This window comes from Macaca fascicularis, chromosome 6 (genome assembly GCF_037993035.2).
Source record: "Macaca fascicularis isolate 582-1 chromosome 6, T2T-MFA8v1.1".
NCBI classification, from domain to species: domain Eukaryota; kingdom Metazoa; phylum Chordata; class Mammalia; order Primates; family Cercopithecidae; genus Macaca; species Macaca fascicularis.
The window spans coordinates 93,917,733-93,923,732 of NC_088380.1; the positions used below are offsets into that span (position 1 = coordinate 93,917,733).

At 34.9% G+C, this 6,000-nt stretch overlaps 1 long non-coding RNA gene across 3 annotated transcripts in view; it reads right to left on the reverse strand.

Annotated features, from left to right (window-relative positions):
- Positions 1-5,641, reverse strand: part of LOC123573997 (uncharacterized) — a 46,468-nt gene extending 40,827 nt beyond the window's left edge. For 2 of the 3 annotated variants that reach the window (XR_006698780.3, XR_006698779.2), the window contains exons 1-2: positions 5,586-5,641; positions 2,472-2,501 (exon numbers count right to left, since the gene is read on the reverse strand). This is a non-coding gene — a long non-coding RNA (uncharacterized lncRNA). The remainder of the gene's footprint in view (positions 1-2,471; positions 2,502-5,585) is intronic. The other variant, XR_012414561.1, reaches the window with a different exon arrangement.
- Positions 5,642-6,000: the final 359 nt, after the last annotated feature.

Sequence of the window (6,000 nt, forward strand, 5' to 3'; positions counted from 1 at the left end):
CATAATAATAATTTTACAGGGTTGGTGTAAAAATGAAATGACTGCCTGCACTCAATACAATAGTTATTATGGTTATTGTTAGTTATATTATGATTAATTTATTAGTATAATATTGATAAAATGAAAGTGAAATTGCTAGTAGCCAGCTCACAATATTAGTATAACAAAAATTATTTCAATTTGGTTTAAATACAATACCTGTGGTCAATAACATCATCTTTTCTTAAAATGTAATGCATTGAGCACTGTCAATTACATTGAAAAAAAATGCAGATAATCCAGTTGGACTATCCATTAACTGAGAAAATATAAAATTAAAAAACCACCATGAATTCAAGATCACTTATGAATGTAGTTGTATTTTATTGATAGAATTTATATGCATTTGGAAAAAACAGTACGTTTTATGTTAGATATATTTATTCAGATTACCAAAGAAAATGCTTACCGTACATATGGATTGATGGGCCCTATCCAATAACTTTCATCACTCCTCAAGGGCCCTTGGCACACAGGCTGGGAATTACTAATGTTGGTTAAGGTCACAATAGACAGGGGAGGCTTATACTTATAGTTCTGCTTGCCAAGTGGAAATGCTAACCTGCTCTTTCCCAGGAGTTTAGAAAAGCATTTGAAATATTTCACAAGATAAATGAAAATGGGATAAACACAAGGCCTTAAGGAAAATATACTTCTGGTGCATTTATTAAGCACTTGGATCTGATGCATGACACCTGCTTAAAAATCAAAGAATTATCGCAGGCTTTGCTGAGGAAGAAAGAACAAGAAATATGACTGCACACAGGCTCATACTTCAGCAAGTCAATGTTTTTAAATCAATGAAAAACAATCCAGTGATTGTGTTTGCTACAAAGGGAAAGCAATGTAAGATGACATACAGTATTTCAAGCTGTTCAAATTACTGATGGCACAGTGGCAAGATATATATTCATTAAAACCAAATAGTTGTTTCAAAGTATGTTGGCCAACAGAGATAAATAATGTTTCTCTGAAGCGAATATAAAATAATGTCTCTCCTCAGAATTTTGGACCCTATAATGGTTTTAGCCACAAATACCTCTTGCTTATTTGGGGAATATGCATTTTCCACCTTCATTCAGAAATTCTTGAGTTAGCTCAACAAAATTCATCTTCTACCTCAACAAAAAAAGCATGCGCATTAAGTATCAAAGTATGTATATTTCTACAGTAGGCTCGCTGATGGTCTCATTCGTATTGGTAAATTTGTCATAGTGAATGAGTAAAGTGTGAATAAACACAATGTGTTGAATGTAGAGGCTACTCTCACAAGAATATTGCATCATCAGTGGGCCAATGTTTAAGAGCATGTTTGTGAGGAAAAGGTACAGACAATTTCTCTTTTTTATCTTAATTCTTCTCTTATCAGCATTTTAATTAATAAACATAAAAAGGTAACATTGATACGCAAAGTATTAAAAGGATTGCATTCTCCTAATCAGTGAAAACAATTATTTCTTCTTTATCTGTATAGAAAGTTGAAAGTAGCTGATGTGGGGCCACAGAATATTGGACAATCAGTAGCATATACCGACTCTAGATGTCCAAAACTTAAACAGGTTTGTTCTATACAAGGATTTTGTTGATACAAGTGATGATTTAAAAAATTACCTCAGTGCTATTTCAGGCTCCATCCCTCTCAACTATAACCTATACAAATTCTTATAACACATAGCCTAAAAAAGAGATATGTTAAATTTTCACAGCTGAAAAAAATTCCTCTTTTTAATCCCTCCTACCATACTCCCCTCAAGAACTTCATCATAATAGTAAAGTCCAAATTTAGACTTCTATTTTCATCAAAAACCTGGAAAAATCCAAAAGATACTTATAAATTAAGTTTGATAAAGATACTAAATACAGAATAGTGGTGTTCATTGAAGGTGAGAATATAGCATGACAGTTTTTAAATAAAATGTGAAATGAAAAAATATATGATAAAGTGAATGATTGTTGGTTCTTAGTCTTTTATTATTATTATTATTATTTTGTTTGTTTTTTGTTTTGCTTTAAATAGGGTTTCTCTCTGTCACCCAAGCTAGAATACAGCATCAAAATCAGTGCTCACTAAAGCTTTGACTTCCTTGACTCAGAGATCTTCCTGCCTTAGCCTTCTGAGTAGCTGGAACCACAGGCACATGCCATCACACCTGGCTAATTAAAAAAATTTTTTTAGAGATGGGTTATTTATATGTTGCCTAGGCTGGTCTTGAACTCCTGGGCTCAAGCGATTCTCATGCCTCAGCCTCTCAAAGTGCTGGTACTACAGAAGTTAGCTACTGTGTGTTGCTGGTTCTTATTCTTTATAAGGAAAACCACATAGGATACTAAAGATGTAAAAATAAAAAATATTTGTATTGGATAATAGTATAAATATCTATAGGTCTTAGTAGACAAATGAACCATTGGGAAGCAACATATTATAGGCATACCTTGAGAATATTTCAGTTTATTCCAGACCCCTGCAATAAAGCAAATATAGCAATAAAGTGAGTCACACGTGTTATTTGGTTTTCCCATGCATAGAAAAGTTATATTTAAACTATAGTTTATTAATTTTAAGTGTGCAACATAATTATGTTTTAAAAACGCATATCTTAAAAACACTTTTTTGCTAAAAATTACTAATAATCATCTGAGCCTTTAGCAAGCTGTAATTTTTTACTGGTGGAGGGTCTTCCCTAGGTGTTGATGGCTGATAACTGATCAGAACGTCAGTTACCTAAGGGTGTGGTGGCTGTGGCAATTTCTTAAAGTAAGACTACAATAAAGTTTACACCATCTATGGACTCTCTTTCCCAAAAGATTTTCTGTAGTATGCAGTGCTGTTTGATAGCATTTTACTCATGGAACTTCTTTCAAAATTGGAGTCAATCCTCTCAAACACTGCCACTGCTGCTTTATCAACTATGTTTTTGTAATGTTCTAAATCCATTGTCGTCATTTCAAAAGTATTCACAATATCTTCACCAGGAGTAGATTACATAACAAGAAACCATTTTCTTTACTTATACATAAAAAGCAATTCTTCATCTTTTCAAGTTTTATCATGAGATTGTAGCAATTCAGTCACATCTTCAGGTTCCACTAATTCTAATTCTCTATTTCCACTACATCTGCAGTTAATTCCTCTCCTGAAGTTGTGAACTCCTTGAAGTCATTATGAGAGTTGGAATCAACTTCTTCCCAAACTCCTGTTCATCTTGATATTTTGACTTCCTCCCCTAAACTGCAAATGTACTTAATGACATCTGTAATGATGAATCATTTCCAGAATTTTTTTTGACTTACTTTTCCCAGATTCATCATAGGAATCAATGTCTCTGGCAGCTACGGCCTTATGAAATGGATTTTTAAAATAACAATCTTGAAAGTTGAAATTACTTCTTGATCCATCGGCTGCAGAATGGATATCGTGTTAGCAAGTATGAAAACAATGCTCATTTCATTGTACCTCTATCTTTATTTGAGCTTCTGGGCGAACAGGTGCCTTGTCAATGAGCAGTAATATTTTGAAAGAATTTTTTTCTTTTTCTGAGCAGTAGGTCTCAACAGTCAGTTTAAAATATTCAATAAACCATGCTATAGACAGGTGTGCTGTCAGTCAGGCTTTCTTTTTCCATTTGTAGAGCATAGGCAGAGTAGATAGCACAATTCTTAAAGGCCCTAGAATTTTAAGAATGGTAAATGAACTCTGACTTCAACTTAAAGTCACTGGTTGCATTATCCCCTAACAAGAAAGTTAGCCTGTTCTTTGAAGCTTTGGGGCCAGGCACTGACTTCTTCTCTCTAGCTATAACAGCCCTAGATGGCATGTTCTTGCAATATAAGACTGTTTCATCTACACGGAAAAATCTGCTGTATGGTGTAGTTACCCTTATCTATGATCTTAGCTAGATCTTCCAGATAATTTGCCGCTTCACCTTGCACTTTTACGTTATGGAAACAGCTTCTTTCCTTAAACCTTAGCGAACCTCTGCTAGCTTCCAACTTTTCTTCTGCAGTTTTCTCACCTCTCTCCACCTTCAGAAAATTGAAGAGGGTGAAAGCCTTGCTCTGGATTAAGCTTTGGCTTGAGGGAATGTTGTGGCTGACTTTATCTTCTATCCAGACCACTAAATCTTTCTCTGTATCAGTCATAAGGCTGTTTCACTTTCTTATCATTTGTGCGTATACTGGAGTAGCACTTTTAATTTTCTTCAAAATGTTTCCTTTTGCATCCACAACTTGGCTAACTGTGTGGTGCAAGAGGCCTAGCTTTCAGCCTATCTCAGCTTTCAATATGTCTTCCTCACTGAGCTTAATCATTCCTAGCTTTTGATTTAAAGTAAGAAACATGGAACCGTTCCTTCCACTTGAATACTTAGAAGCTATTGTAAGGCTTCTAACTGGCCTAATATCAATATTTTTGTCCCAGGGAAGAGGGAGGCCAAAGGAAAGGGAGGAAGACTGGAGAATGGTCAGTGGAGCAGTCAGAACACACACATTTATTGATTAAGTTCACCGTCTTCTATGAGTGCAGCTCATGGCACCCCAAAACAATGACAACAGTACCATTAGAGATCACTGATGGTAGATTACTATAACAACATATCACGTGACAGTAAGGATCATGCAATAATAATGAAGAACTTTGAAATATTGTAAGAATTACCAAAATGTGACACAGAGATAAAAGCGAGTACATGCTATCAGAAACATGATACTATAGACTTGCTTAATGTGAGACTGCCACAAACCTTCAACTTGTAAAAATAACACTATCTGCAAAGCTTGATACAGCAAAGTACAATGAAATAAGGTTTGACTGCACTGCAATAAAATGATATGAATGTACTATGGTTAAAACAACACTGTGGTATATTTATCTCTCCCTGGAGCACCATTCTCCCTCATTGAGTACGACTGACTCTGCCTTCTTATTCAGATTCCAACTCAGATGTTAACTTATCTGGGAAGAGCCTTTCCTGACTCCCAAATCTAAAGGTAGCCAGGCAGTCACTCTTTTGTCACCCCACCCTATACTAGTTCTCTGCATTTTTCACACCCAGTGTTTTCTTATTCTTGTTGGTTCGTTATTGGGTTTCTATGCCCAAATGGATATTACTTTGCTACTTCGCTAAGACACTGTCTGGTTCACTGCTAGATTCCCAGGTCCCAGACTCTAGATGTTCAAGGAATACTTGTTGAACAAATCACAGCTGAGGGGAGCTTCTGTACAAATATGGAGCATTTTATCTGATCACCTACACAAAATGATTTCAGTGATGTTGACAGTAGTCTTCTACCTTCCTTTATCTAATTTATATAGTAACCCTACAATTAAAACATAAATGTAAGAAAAAATGCTCTTTGTTAAAATTTAGCCATCTTCTTCAATAGCTTACATTTTACACTGTAGCAATTATTTACACTTTCATGTGGATAAGGTTAACAGTTATACATCTGAAGGTTGTTTGATAAGCTATAGATGAGAAAAACAGAAAAACTAAAGATATTAAGTGACTGAAAATAAGGAAAAGTAAAACTGGGGCTTTAAGACTTACCTGATGACTTCAAAGATTGTCCCAGCTTCTGTCCTGAGTAGGACTTTTGCATTAACAAGTGAGCCTGATGGAGGCTTAATGTTTCTTAGAAACAGTCTTCAAGTACTGACAGAAGATGGCCATCTGTTCTTCTGATTGCTGAGCCAGAACAAAGGGAAAAGAATAAAATGCAGTACAGAGGGTTTAGATTAGATCTGAAGAAGGATGTCTGCACAAAGTGAGTTGTTATACAATAAAATAAGTTTCAGGAGAAAAATAGTTTTAAACTCTTTCAATATGGAACTCTTCAGAACTAATTCAGATTTGTATCCATAAAGGATGTTTAAGAAGAAATTTTCTTTCTGAAGCCAGGAAAGCAAACTTTGTTCCTTTATTCTTGGAAGTGTTATCAATTTGATATAGTGAATTTGAAGAT